Source organism: Pristiophorus japonicus, chromosome 8 (assembly GCF_044704955.1).
Source record: "Pristiophorus japonicus isolate sPriJap1 chromosome 8, sPriJap1.hap1, whole genome shotgun sequence".
Lineage (NCBI taxonomy): Eukaryota > Metazoa > Chordata > Chondrichthyes > Pristiophoridae > Pristiophorus > Pristiophorus japonicus.
In genome coordinates this window covers 178151371-178164614 of record NC_091984.1, presented here as the reverse complement: position 1 = coordinate 178164614, position 13244 = coordinate 178151371, and the positions used below count along the sequence as shown (strand labels likewise).

The 13244-nt window shown below is 51.0% G+C and overlaps 2 non-coding genes across 2 annotated transcripts; one reads left to right on the top strand and one right to left on the bottom strand.

Annotated features, from left to right (window-relative positions):
- Nucleotides 1-226: 226 nt before the first annotated feature.
- On the bottom strand, nt 227-308 carry trnal-aag (transfer RNA leucine (anticodon AAG)). Its single transcript has one exon. It is a non-coding gene; the product is annotated as a tRNA-Leu (tRNA).
- Nucleotides 309-947: 639 nt separating this feature from the next.
- Nucleotides 948-1066, top strand: trnal-caa (transfer RNA leucine (anticodon CAA)). Its single transcript has 2 exons — nt 948-985; nt 1021-1066. It is a non-coding gene; the product is annotated as a tRNA-Leu (tRNA).
- The last annotated feature ends 12178 nt before the right edge of the window (nt 1067-13244 follow it).

Below are 13244 nucleotides of genomic sequence, written 5' to 3'. Positions count from 1 at the left end.
CACCTCTGACGTGACATTTTTCCCCACACAAATGCAGCCAGCGTCAAAAGAAATGTTCAACTGGCCTTCAATTTACAAGTGGCAACATCAAACTCTTCAACGGTTTGCCAACAAACTGAAGGCACCGTTCTCAGCCCAACTTCTTTTCCTCACCAAAATAGTCACAACACAGCAGACTGTTTCATGCTTGTGGTAAAATGGCACAAATATTACACAACACAAAATCTGGCAGCAGTGGGATTCGAACCCACGCCTCCGAAGAGACTGGAGCCTTAATCCAGCACCTTAGACCGCTCGGCCACGCTACCACTGGCAGCAGTTTCCGTTCTGGAACTAATGACCGGTGAGTGAAATGTGACTTTGCTTTGTGGAAGATAATAATTAAGGCAATTAAAGTGGCAGACGGTAAACTCTTGATAAATAGTTTTGCAACATACAGGTCAGAGGAACCTACGTATCCACAGGGCAACAACAGAAATTAGGTGCACGTTGGGACAAACCAGTTACAACATTCATTCAATATTTATTCCTATATCAACATCACTGACAAAAACAGATTATCTGGTCATGATCACATTGCTGTTTGTGGGATCGTGCTGTGTGCAAACTGGCTGCGCCATTTCCCACATTACAACAGTGACTCACTTTAAAAATACTTCATTGGCTGTAAAGCGCTTTGGGACGTCGTTCGGTCATGAAAGGCGCTTTCGAAATACAATACAGAAAATGTTACCCGACAGCTGGCAAAATGCGAGCTGTTGCGAGAAATACCTGTGTTTGAATGTTGGTTGCATTGCAGGGATGATGAACTTAATGACTGGCGCTGCCTGTTAAGTCCTGTCGTAAGAATGTGTGCGTTGTGTGTTTGCACAGGAGGAAGAATTGTGATGCTGCTCAGTAAGTGCAGAATTTGCAGCACATTTTTCTGCAGCTGCTGCAAGACCATTGTCAGGATGGCCGAGTGGTCTAAGGCGCCAGACTCAAGGACTGTTAATCCTTACCTTACCAAAGGTTGGTGTATTCTGGTCCTTTTCTAGGGGCGTGGGTTCGAATCCCACTTCTGACATTAACTTTTTATCCACACAAATGCAGCCAGTGTCAAAAAGCCTGCTCAACTGGCCTTCAATTTACAAGTGGTCACCTCAAACTGCTCAACGCTATTGGCGTTGGCCAATAAACGAAAGGCTCCGCCCACAGACCAACTTCTTTTCCTCTCTAAACTTATCGATTCTAACCCTGTTGTCGGGGATAAGACTTCAAATCACACTTCTCCTTTCAACCCATTCCCACACTAAAAAGCAGCACACTCACAGCATTACATTTTTATCCTCCCGCGTTGCTGAATTCCACATTGCTTTCTCGTACTGTGGCTTTCAATCCACTGCAGACAGTGGTGTTTCTCAGAAAAAGGGCACCACAGTCAAAGAATGAGATTTCTTCCACACAAAGGCTGCTCAAATCTGCTCCGTTACTCAGGCAGGGAATTACTTCCAATGTTACTTCCGACATTAACACATTTTGCCAGTAAAAAAGGCACCAGAGCCAAACAAGTCAGGTATTAGCACGTAAAAGTGGCCAGAGTTGATGCCTTGGTGGACCGGGGCCTTTCAATGCTCAGACTGATGCTTATGGCCAAGGGCACAATAGTGTCAGGAAGGCCGAGTGGAGTAAGGCGCCAGACTCAAAGACTGTTAATCCTTAACTGAACAAAGGTTGGTGAATTCCGGTCCCTTTCTAGGGGCGTGGGTTGCAATCCCACCTCTGACGTGACATTTTTCCCCACACAAATGCAGCCAGCATCAAAAGGCCTGTTGAACTGGCCTTCAATTTACAAGTGTGTAAGGGGTGGGTTTCTGGGGATCAGTTTTCCCTTCTGACCTTATATGAGCATTTTCTAATTGCTCGCACACCCTTGGTTCTAGACACTGGAATTATGAAGGGACTGTGACAGACTTGGACAGACAATTGGTTTCAAGGTAAGAAGGAGGTATGGCTTTATTGTGTTTAAAAAGATGTAAAAAGACACAACTTTAATAACACACATAGACCCATACACACTGAGGGGTACAACACATTGAATAAAATGTCAAATTCCAGCCTGTGGGGAAAAAAATACAGCTTAGACTCTAAATGGGGTAAAGAGGAGAATGCAGATATATTTACACAAGTTATCCCAGCCTCCCCACCTCCTCCACAATTCCCCGAACTAACTAAGTTATAGCTCTGGGGGGGTGGCGTTCAGGGGCTATGCTCACCAATCCCCTTTTGACAGTTCCAACTCCGGGATTCGTCTTAGTTGTCCACGTTCTGTAGTCTGTACCCCTTGATAGCGTAGGACCAGCTTGAAGAGTGGAAAAATCTTCGGTTTTTCTTCGGTTTTGTCAGGTTTGTTCCGATTGACTGTTTGGTCGCGCTGGTCCGAAACTTTCCGATCGTCGTTTTGAAAGCCTGTCTGCTGTCGTGGTGCTGTCCTTCTGGGTTTTAGAGATTCCTTTCGCCGATGTTTCAGTGTCCCACTTTTCGAGGCTGATGTAGAACTTATGCAACGAGATTGCTAACTTAATAGCGTCTCTAGAAGTCCACCTAACTGCCAGAACAGGCTTCAATTATACTAAAAAAGGCTTCCTTATCTTCCATCAAATCTAGCTCAGCTCTTTGTTTCGATTTTGCAGCCCAGATAACTGAAACTTGATTAAGTGGTTTTAATCTGGTGTTATTAGGCTTTTCAAAGTTGGTGAGCTCTCGTCCATTGTGCTTGTCTGGCCTGAGCCAGATATTTCTATGCCTGTTGAAAAGGTGTTGGAATATGTATGTGACATTTGGATCCTCTGGGTGGGGTGGATAAACAGTTCCCAGACAATTTGATTTGCTCCAATGTCCAAACTGGCCCTTTAGAGATTGACCCCACCCCTTTTCTTGTCGACCCAACATTCACCTTTTAAATATCCCAAATTCGATTAAAGTTCGTAGTTTCTTCCATGTGCACTTTAGGATTTCAAACTTTCTGGTGGATAGTTCCAAATTAAATTCCCTTTCCTATGAGTCCAAACACTGGGGGGGGGGGGGGCGGGGGGTCTCCATGAATGCATCCCCTTTTTATCCCCTGCAGGCTCCGTCTGACCCTTTGAACTCATTTTAACAGTCCAGGAGGTTTTCCTTCCATTTTAAAAGTCCAGGAACAGATTCTTCTTCTCTGCAGGGGAAAGGTACAAGGAATCTTTGCGAAATATTGGTAAATTCTACATTCCCCCCTGTGATACCATATCACTTATGGTATCATCCAGGTGAGCAAAGTTCCTGACTCCCAAGGGATAACCTTCCCCATAAATTAACTAAACTAATACCCAAAATATGCATTACACTTATGCACCATCACCATAGATACACACTTTTCCCCTTTACAGGGACAAACTTTTTACATTTACACCCTCCCAGCTTGGAGGGGGTTCCATCACTACAATTGCATTTCAGCACAGTTACATTTCATTTCAATTCCATTTTATTCACCAGCATGTAGGCAACGAACAACCACATTAAAGAAGGAAAAAACATAGATTAAAATTAAACAACATCAATTGGTCTCCTGAGGTTTGTCCATCACCCGGTAATGTCTGGATCCTGCCCTTGAGAACTGCTCTCAGGCTGGCTGACACACAAGACAAACTCAAAACAATCACCTAAACATTACTGCAACATTACCCTCAATTCTAAACTAAACTTAAAATGTAAAACGGTGCAGTCAGCTGTCTTAAACTAAAAATTAGAGCTATGTACAACCGCTACCCATCTCTGGGTGGCCTGGTTAATCCCTGTCAGGCCCAAGCCTTGTGCGGCCTGATAGCCGCCTGGATGCTCGTGTTTCCCCGCAGCTGGTGAGCTGGAGACCCTTGTCTCTGGGACAGCTCGTTGCTACTGCTGCTGTGAGACCCTCACCGCTGAAAGCGGCTGGCTGGGGGTCCCTACTCTGAGCGGCCTCTGTACTTCTGACCTTTGGCCTTCCCTGTCGGGTTGCCCTTCTCCTAGGGTAGAATCGCTGATGCTCAGATGCCGGTGACCATGGTATCTTTGGCCGTGGTGTACAGAGAGTCCTACTCAGGGCTTCGGTTACTGGGGGTGCATCTGAATCCCAAACGATGGGTGGGATAGCCCCTCCAGTACTGCAATTCACTGCCCCTATAGGCACGGTTTCTAAGTGTGCCAAATTCCCTGTGGGCCCTCAGGACGGTTCACCCCTCCTGGCTGCCCTCAGGGCTTGGCTGACCCTGGGTTGTACAGCTTGCACTGGTTGATGTAGAACCACTTAGTACGGCGGGGCAGCTTTATGGCATAGACCATCGGGCTTGCCTTGTCGACAATACTGTATAGCCCTATATATAATGCTACCCGAGCATAGTTCCTCACCATGACCTGGTCCCCTATCTCCCATTCGTGGTGTTTGCTGGGTTCTAGCAGCAATCGGTTACTCTGATGCTGACTGCCCATGTTACTAGCAGCCTGCCAGTGAATCTGTCTGAGGTGTTTAAACAGGTTCCTGACAAACCGGTCCCGGTTCACCTCTCTGAGCTGACCTTCTGTGAGCACCGGGGCTATGAAATGGGTGGGTGTCCACATGATCTGGCCAGTCATGAGCTCGTATGGGGAATACCCCGTGCTCTTTGACTGGCTGGCTCGGATCCCATTAGGACCAACGGTAAGACCTCCACCCACTTTTGGGGTGAGTTTCCCATTTCCTTCTGCAATCTTTCTTTAATGGTGCGGTTTAAATGCTCCAAAATACCCGATGACTGTGGGTTGTGGGCAACGTGCCATTTCCCCTCAATGCCGAGCACCTTAAGGGTTGCCTGCGTTACCTGCCCGGTGAAATGGCTCCCCTGATCCAACTCCACATAGTCCACTGGGAGAACACTTCCCTCAGTAGAATCTTAGCTGTCCCGAGTGCGGTGGCTGTTCGGCAGGGGACGGCTTCAATCCACTTTGAGAACATGTCCACCAGGAAGGACTAGGCTGTATTTGTAGCCTCCCTGTGCGGTGGGTAGGGGCCCGATGTAGTCAATTTGGATTGACTGCCATGGTCCCTCTACCCACTTGATGTGTCCTAGGGACACCTTCCTTTTCTGGGGGTCAGGGTTGTTCGCAGCACACACCAGGCAGTTCGCACAGAACTTGCGGATGTACTCCCTGAGTCCCGGCCACCATCCTGCCTGTTCCACCCATTGCCAGGTGGTCTCAGGCCCGGGGTGTCCCGCTCCTGGACCCTCATGGGCCAGTTTTAGGAATTCCCTCTGGTGCTGCTGTGGCACGACCCATTGTCCCTCTTTAAACAGCATGCCTTCCTTAACGGTAATGGCTGCTGTGCCGTACGGACCTTCTACTCTCTCTCCTCTAGCTAGCGCGTTCAGGACAGCTTTCAGGACTGGGTCCTGTGCCTGAACTGTTTTTAAGTCCGGGGCCAAAGCTATCCCTGTATTCTCTGCTGCCCTGTTCTTATTCTTGACCGCTGCTATGCGGCCGGTGTCATAGGGGTCCCAGAACATTCCCGTGCGGGCACCTTCTTTGGCCAGTTTGTCAGCCTGTTGGTTTCCCTCTGCACGGGGTTCAGTTTTTGAATGGGCCTTTACCTTATGTATGTAGACTTTTCCCTCTTCCCCCACCGCTGTCATGATTTTCTCCAACAGGGGCTTGATTGCCGGGGGTCTCCTGTCAGTGGACGTGCATCTGCGACGGGACCAAATAGCCAGGTACTCCGTACATGAATTGCAGGTGAACATACTGTCCGAGGAAATCGTGTACGGGGTAGGGAATTCCTCGGGGTGGGTCACCATGTACATTACAGCGGACGGTTCAGCATGCTGGGCGCTCATGGTGCTAGGGAGCTTGAATGCCAGGGCAATACCTGCCCTTGGGTCATAGACTCTGCACCCAGTGAGTTGCTTGCCAGCAGATATCATGCTGGACCCGTCCACGTAGATGTCCCGGCCTGTAGGGTGCAACCCAGCCCGAAGGCCAATGTTCACTTCACATACCCCTTCCATGGAGCATCTGTGGGCTTTCCCTGGGTAGACTAGGTTGGCTGCGAGCCTTGGCTCGCGGGGGCCTTCTACTCTGAGGTCCATCTGGGAGAGGAGCAGGGTCCAGCGAGCAGTGCGGGCACTGCTCAGCGTCCGAGTAGGTGTGTGGTGGGTTAGGAGTGTTAGAGGAGACCCTCCCGTGAAGATCAAGGATCTTTTCACTGCCCAATGTATGGCTAGGAGGTGTCTCTCACAGTTGGAGTACCCCTTCTCCACATCTGTGAGGATCCTGGAGGAGTAAACCACCGGTCTCAGCTGGCCGTGCCGCTCTTGAAGCAGCACTGAGCTCAGGCTGTCCCCGCTGGCTGCCACCTCCAGGAAAAACTCCTTTCCCTCATCTATCGCTCCTAAGGCTGGCGCGGTCTGCAAGTCCTTCTTGAGCTGATTAAATGCTGCGTCGCAACCCTCATCCCAGTCCCACCCTACACCCTTGTGTAGGAGCCTGAGCAAAGGGGCTGCAGTGGCTGCATAATCCTCAATAAAATCTCTGCAGTACCCGGTGAGTCCGAGAAAGGATCTTACCCCTGTCACTGTGTTGGGGGCTGGTAACTCCTGTACTGCCTCCCTTCTAGCCTTGTCTAAGATACCTTTCCCCAGCGTGCACAGTCAGCCCCAGGAATTTGACTTCCTTCTGGCCGATCTGTGCCTTTTTGGGGTTTACTTTAAACCCTTTTTCTTTTAACAGCTCCAGCAGCTCGGCCAGCAGTGGGCCATGCTCCTCCCCCTGATTGGTAAACAGGAGCAGGTCATCCACATACTGAACCAACTGCTGGGGTCTGCTAAAGCCCCTTAAACAGTTCGCCATGCATTGGTGAAAAATGCTGGGGCTGTTGTGGAACCTTGGGGAAGACAGTTCCACGTCTATTGTTGGCCCTTAAAGGTAAAGGCGAACTTGTATTGGTCCTCCCGTTTTAAAGGAATGGACCATTTGAAATGTCCAGCGCCGTGAAAGGGGTCGCGGATGCTGGAATACTCCCTATGAATCTGCTACGGCTGCTACAGTGGGTGCACAGGCAGGGATATTATTATTTAGTACTCGATAGTCCACGGTAGCCCTCCATGAGTTGTCCGGTTTCTTAACCGGCCACAGTGGAGAGTTCACATGGGTAGCTATCAGTCTTAACACCCCTTGTTCTACCAGTGATCCCAGCGCCGTTGTCGGGTCTGCATCTGCCTCCCTGGGGAAGTTATATTGCTTTTGTGGTCGGGTCATGGGGTCCCCTTCTATACTAACTTCCACCCCTGTTACCGTACTACAGTCATGTTTGTGGATGGCGAACGCTGCAAGGTGGGCCCGTACATAAACTTGGTACTCCACTGGAGTGTTACTGACCAGTAATTCCAAGTCGTAACCCTCTTTTGGCTTCACGGTACACAACGTTCTCTTGGCGCCTTTTTCTGGGATCACCGCCACCTCACCATCCCTGTCTGTCCCTATGGCTCCCAATGGACTGTGGTTCCTGAGATCCACTAGGATCTGGTGGCTAATGATAAAATCAGCCCCCAGGATCCCTTTTCCCTTCTGCTCCCATTTCATCAGGACACACCTCCATTTGGTTTTGAGTGTCCCTAACTGAATGGTGAGCGGGATGGAAAACGAACCAGTTTGCTCATTGCCTGTGAACCCCACTAGACTGTATGGGGCCCCGTTCAATAGAGGTGAGGTAGCTGGGTTATCAGCCTACAACAGGGTGCTGGAAGCACCAGTATCTAGCAGGTAGGTCCCTTTCACTTTCTCCACCTCCATCGTAACGCACGGTCTCTTCCAGGCATCGTACTCGAGGGAACACAGGTACGCAGGCTGCGCTGGCTTTAGTCATGCATCTGGGTGGATTGGAGCAGAGGGTTTTACCGTACTGGCTACTGTACTGGTGGCGGTCACTACTGCTCCCTGTCCGTTTATGAGTGTCTGTAGGGCGGCTATGAGTGTTTCATGAGTCGGGTGTTCCTGCCCTGGCCTTACGGGCTGGGGCTGGAGTGGCCTTTCCCTTAGTCTCTTCCGGGGTTCCACAGTCCTTCCTCCAGTGCCCAGTTTTTCCACACCCAAACACTCGCCCCCTTTGTGGGGAGCGTTCCCACCTTCCTGATGCCATTCTCTCTTGCCTTGGCTGGGTTTAATCTCATGGACCTTCCCTTTAGAGGAGAGCTCCTCTGTCCCTCCATCGTTCCGGTAAGCCAAGGTCAACTCTCTGACCACTGTCTCCTCGGTGGTTCTGGGATCTCTTGGATCGAACCAGGCCTCGGCTTTTGCCATTACTCCAGGTAAGCTGTTTGCCACCAGGCTGCGGAGCCAGTGAGCCAGCTCATTAGGGGCCAGGTGGGCCCGGTCAAGAACCCTACTACAGGCCCTTTCGTAGACCGGCCACAACCTGTCGGCGAAAGCCTGTGGAGTATCCCCATAGATCAATACTGTCTTCTTCACTTGGGAGAAAGGACTCCCGTTGTTCATACCCATGGCCTCTAGAACCTCCTCCTTAACAGTAGCGTACGTGTTTCGCCCCTTTCTGCTGTCTGCAGAGAGGGAATGGCACAGCTTGGTGTCTAGCAAGAAGAGCAACAGCTTAGCCTGCTCCGAATCATCGCAACCGTTAATATCCCCTGTGTGTTCCATTTCCAGGAAGTGTACCGAGGGATCCCCCTGTTGGGTGAGCTTATCATAGCCCTCAGTTTTTGGGTGTCGTGGGGGACTACGAAGTTGCTTTCTCGGGGTCCTGCTGCCCCATTGGCGCCAGGCGGGCCAAACTTCTGCTGCCGGACCGGGTGCATTGGCCCTGGTTCCGGCCCTCCTTGTATTGGCTCACTTGCTCCCCCCTGCTGCCAAGCCGAGTTAAAACTCGGGCCCGCCGGTGTTGGTAGTTCGCAATCATTGCGTGCCCCGCACTCTGGCTGACACCCTGCTGCTCTGGGCCATTCCTGGAAGCTGCAGGCGGTGACTGAGGGGTTTCTCCTTGCTCTACCAGGTGTTCCTGGGCTAAACCCGGGTTTATCAGGCACACTATGCCTTTAGCCCGGGATAGAGCAAGGTTCAAGCTTTGGATCTGCTGCTGGCAGGGGCCATGGTCTCCTGCCTCAAATTCCCTGGTACTAGCTGTCATGTATATAATCTCTATGTAACACCATGCAACGCTGTATATACTTAAGAAATGCACACCTTGACCACAGTGGGTGAACTTGTGGGAGACACTCCTTACCTGGTTATCCAGGTATATAAAGGGTGGTCCCATGCAAGGTCATCACTTCTTGGTCCTGTGAATAAAGGTTCAGGTCACAGAGTGACCTTGTCCATAGAATGTGCCTCGTGTGGGTTTTGTGTTATTGAGTAAGGACTTTGCATTGGCGAAGAGAAACAGGAATCAACAACCCACGAGAATGGCCACCGGCAGCACAGAGGAATGGTACTGTGTTGGTGAGGACTGGGACGATTTCATTGAGAGGCTTCAGCAAAGCTTTGTCACGAAAGAATGGCTGGGAGATGCAGCAGCCGACAAGCGAAGGGCTCATCTGCTGCCCAGCTGCGGACCTAAAACTTACGCGCTCATGAAGGACCTACTAGCACCCGAAAAGCCGGTGGATGAAACCATTGAGGAGCTCAGCAAACCAATCGGTGAGCACCTCAAACTGGCGTGTAGCATATACATGGCCCGACATAGATTCTATACCCACCGACGTCGTGAAGGACAGAGCATACTGGACTTTGTTGCGGACCTCCGGTGCTTGGCCAGCCTCTGTAAGATCACAGATGCCTGCAGGGGGAGATGCTAAGGAACTTCTTTATTGAGGGCATCGGTCATGCGGGAATTTTCCGGAAGTTAATTGAGACCAAGGACTTGACCTTGGAAGCGGCGGCGCTAATGGCTCAGACTTTCATGGTGGGGGAGGAGGAAACCAAAATAATATATGCGCGCAATTCTGCCTCCAACGCGGCGATGGATCAGGGAGTCAATATCATAAATGCGACTCAGAGCACCACACGCAGGCAAGGGCAGTTCGACACACCCCAGGCAGCAATAGACCACAGAGTAGGTTTTCAACAGAGACAATGGCAAGCTGAACGGACATTTACGCCATCACAGTGGACAATGCGGTTCAGGATGGGGTCATTGACACCCACTAACAGGGTACTCAAGAGCAGTCAAAGAGACAATCAGCAAGGAATGCCGGGTCACAGCTCCTTTGTTCACAACAATGGGAATCTCAGGTCGTGCTGGAGGTGTGGGGGCAAACACTCTGCTCGGACTTGCAGGTTTCAACAGTTTGTCTGCAGAAATTGTAACCTCAGTGACCATTCAGCTCGAATGTGCAGGAAGCCTGCAACCATGCTAATTTATGAAGCAGATGAGGGGTCTGTGAGGCAGGATGACTCTTGAGGCAAATCAATGGACGCTGAAGTTCAGCGGGTTCATGTGGCAAACATTCACAGCTCATATACAAAAACGCCACCAATGATGATAAGGGTTTTATTAAATGGCATCTCTGTACGCATGGAGCTGGACACGGGGGCCAGCCAGTCACTCATGAGGGTTCAACAATTCGAAAAGCTATGGCCACTCAAAGCCAGTAGACCCAAACTAGAACGCATTGAGACACAACTATGGATGTATACCAAAGAAATCATTCCGGTGCTAGGCAGTGCAATGTTGGCGTTCACATACAATGGATCAGTGAACCGGCTGCCGCTCTGGATTGTCCCGGGCAATGGTCCCGCACTGTTGGGGAGGAGCTGGTTAGCTGAGATGAACTGGAAATGGGGGGATGTGGACGCAATGTCATCTGTGGAGCGAAGTACGTGCTCACAAGTCCTACAACAATTTGAGTCACTATTCCAACCTGGCGTCGGGACGTTCAAAGGTACCAAATTCGTGATACGCATCACCCCGGACGCCAGACCAGTGCACCACAAAGCCAGAGCGGTGCTGTATGTGATGCGGGAGAAAATTGAGAGCGAATTGGACCGGTTGCTGAGAGAGGGCATCATCTCGCCCATTGAATTCAGTGACTGGGCGAGCTCCATCGCACCCGTCCTAAAAGCGGATGGTTCTGTCAGGATCTGTGGCGACTACAAGGCCACTATCAATCGGGTGTCCCTACAAGACCAATACCCGCTCCCGAAAGCAGAGTATCTTTTCGCCACGCTGGCAAGCAGCAAGCTGTTTACCAAGTTGGACCTCACTTCAGCCTACATGACCCAAGAACTGGCCGACGAATCTAAACTACTGACCACCATCACCATGCACAAGGGATTGTTCATTTACAACAGGTGCCCGTTTGGCATCCGATCAGCGGTCGCGATTTTTCAAAGAAACATGGAAAGCCTGCTCAAATCCATTCCTGGAACAAGCTTATTTCAGGACAACATCCTCATCGCGGGTCGTGACACCAAGGAACACCTCCACAACCTGGAGGAGGCTCTACGCCGACTGGACCGGGTAGGCCTGCGACTCAAGAAGCCTAAATGTGTGTTTTTGGCTCCTGAGGTTGAGTTTCTGGGCAGGAGGGTTGCTGCAGATGGGATTCGGCCCACCAAATCCAAAACAGAGGCAATTCGACGAGCGCCCAGGCCCGGCAACACATCGGAGTTGCGTTCATTTCTGGGACTCTTGAACTATTTCGGGAACTTTCTGCCGAACGTAAGCATGCTGTTGGAGCCGCTACAAGTGCTCCTGCGTAAGGGTTGCGATTGGTTTTGCGGGGACTTTCGGGAACGGGCTTTCAATCGGGTGCGGAACCTACTTTGTTCAAATAAGTTGTTGATCCTGTACGACCCCTATAAGAAATTGGTTCTGACATGTGATGCATCATCCTACGGGGTTGGGTGCGTGTTGCAGCAGAGTAATGCTGAGGGCCAACTACAACCTGTGGCTTATGCCTCCAGGTCGCTCTCTCAAGCAGAACGGGGATAGGGGATGGTTGAGAAGGAAGCAATATTATGTGTCTATGGTGTAAAAAAATGCATCAGTACCTTTTTGGCAGGAGGTTCGAATTAGAAACGGACCACAAGCCATCAACATCCCTATTGTCAGACAGCAAGGCTGTCAATGACAACGCGTCAGCTCGCATACAGCGATGGGCTCTCACGCTGGCTACGTATGACTACTCCATCCGGCACCGGCCTGGCACTGAAAATTGCGCTGACGCGCTCAGCAGGCTTCCACTGGCCACCACTGAGGGGGCAGCGGAGCAAAGCGCTGAGATGGTCTTGGCCATTGATGTCTTTGACAGCGCAGGCTCCCCCAGCACAGCCCGCCAGATCAAAATCTTGACAAACAGAGACCCCCTCCTATCTCTGATTAAGAAATGTGTCTTGACTGGGGATTGGACGCCCGCACATGGAGCATGCCCTGAGGAGGTCAGACCGTTTCACAGACGGATGGATGAGCTCTCCATCCAAGCCGACTGCCTACAATGGGGCAGTCGGGTAGTTATGCCCCAGAGGGGCAGGGAGGCATTCATCAGGGAACTCCACAGCGAGCACCCAGGTATCGTGCTGATGAAGGCCATTGTCCGGTCACATGTTTGGTGGCCGGGAATTGATTCAGACCTGGAACACTGTGTTCGCAGGTGCACGACGTGTGCTCAGCTGGGCAATGCCCCCAGGGAGGCCCCACTCAGCCCGTGGCCCTGGCCCACCAGGCCATGGTCACGTATTCATGTAGACTACGTGGGCCCGTTCATGGGAAAAATGTTTCTCATTGTGGTAGAATGCAAACTCGAAATGGATCGAGTGCATCATTTTGAATTTGTGCACGACATCCACCACTGTGGAGAGTCTACGTGTGGTCTTTGCAACCCACGGCTTGCCGGACATCCTTGTTGGCGATAATAGCCCATGTTTCACAAGCCACGAATTCCGGGAGTTCATGTCAGGCAATGGCATCAACCATATCAGGACAGCACCGTTCAAGCCGGCCTCCAATGGCCAGGCGGAACGTGCAGTCCAAATTATTAAACAAGGTATGCTCAGGATTCAAGGACCCTCCCTTCAATGCCGCCTATCGTGCCTCCTGCTGGCCTATAGGTCCCGACCGCACTTGCTCACGGGGGTCCCGTCCACGGAGCTACTTGTGAAACGAACGCTCAAAACTCGGTTGTCCCTCATTCACCCAGTCCTGACCGACATAGTTGAGGGCAAGCGCTAGTCCCAAAACGAGTACCATGACCGAAATTCAAGGAGGAGAT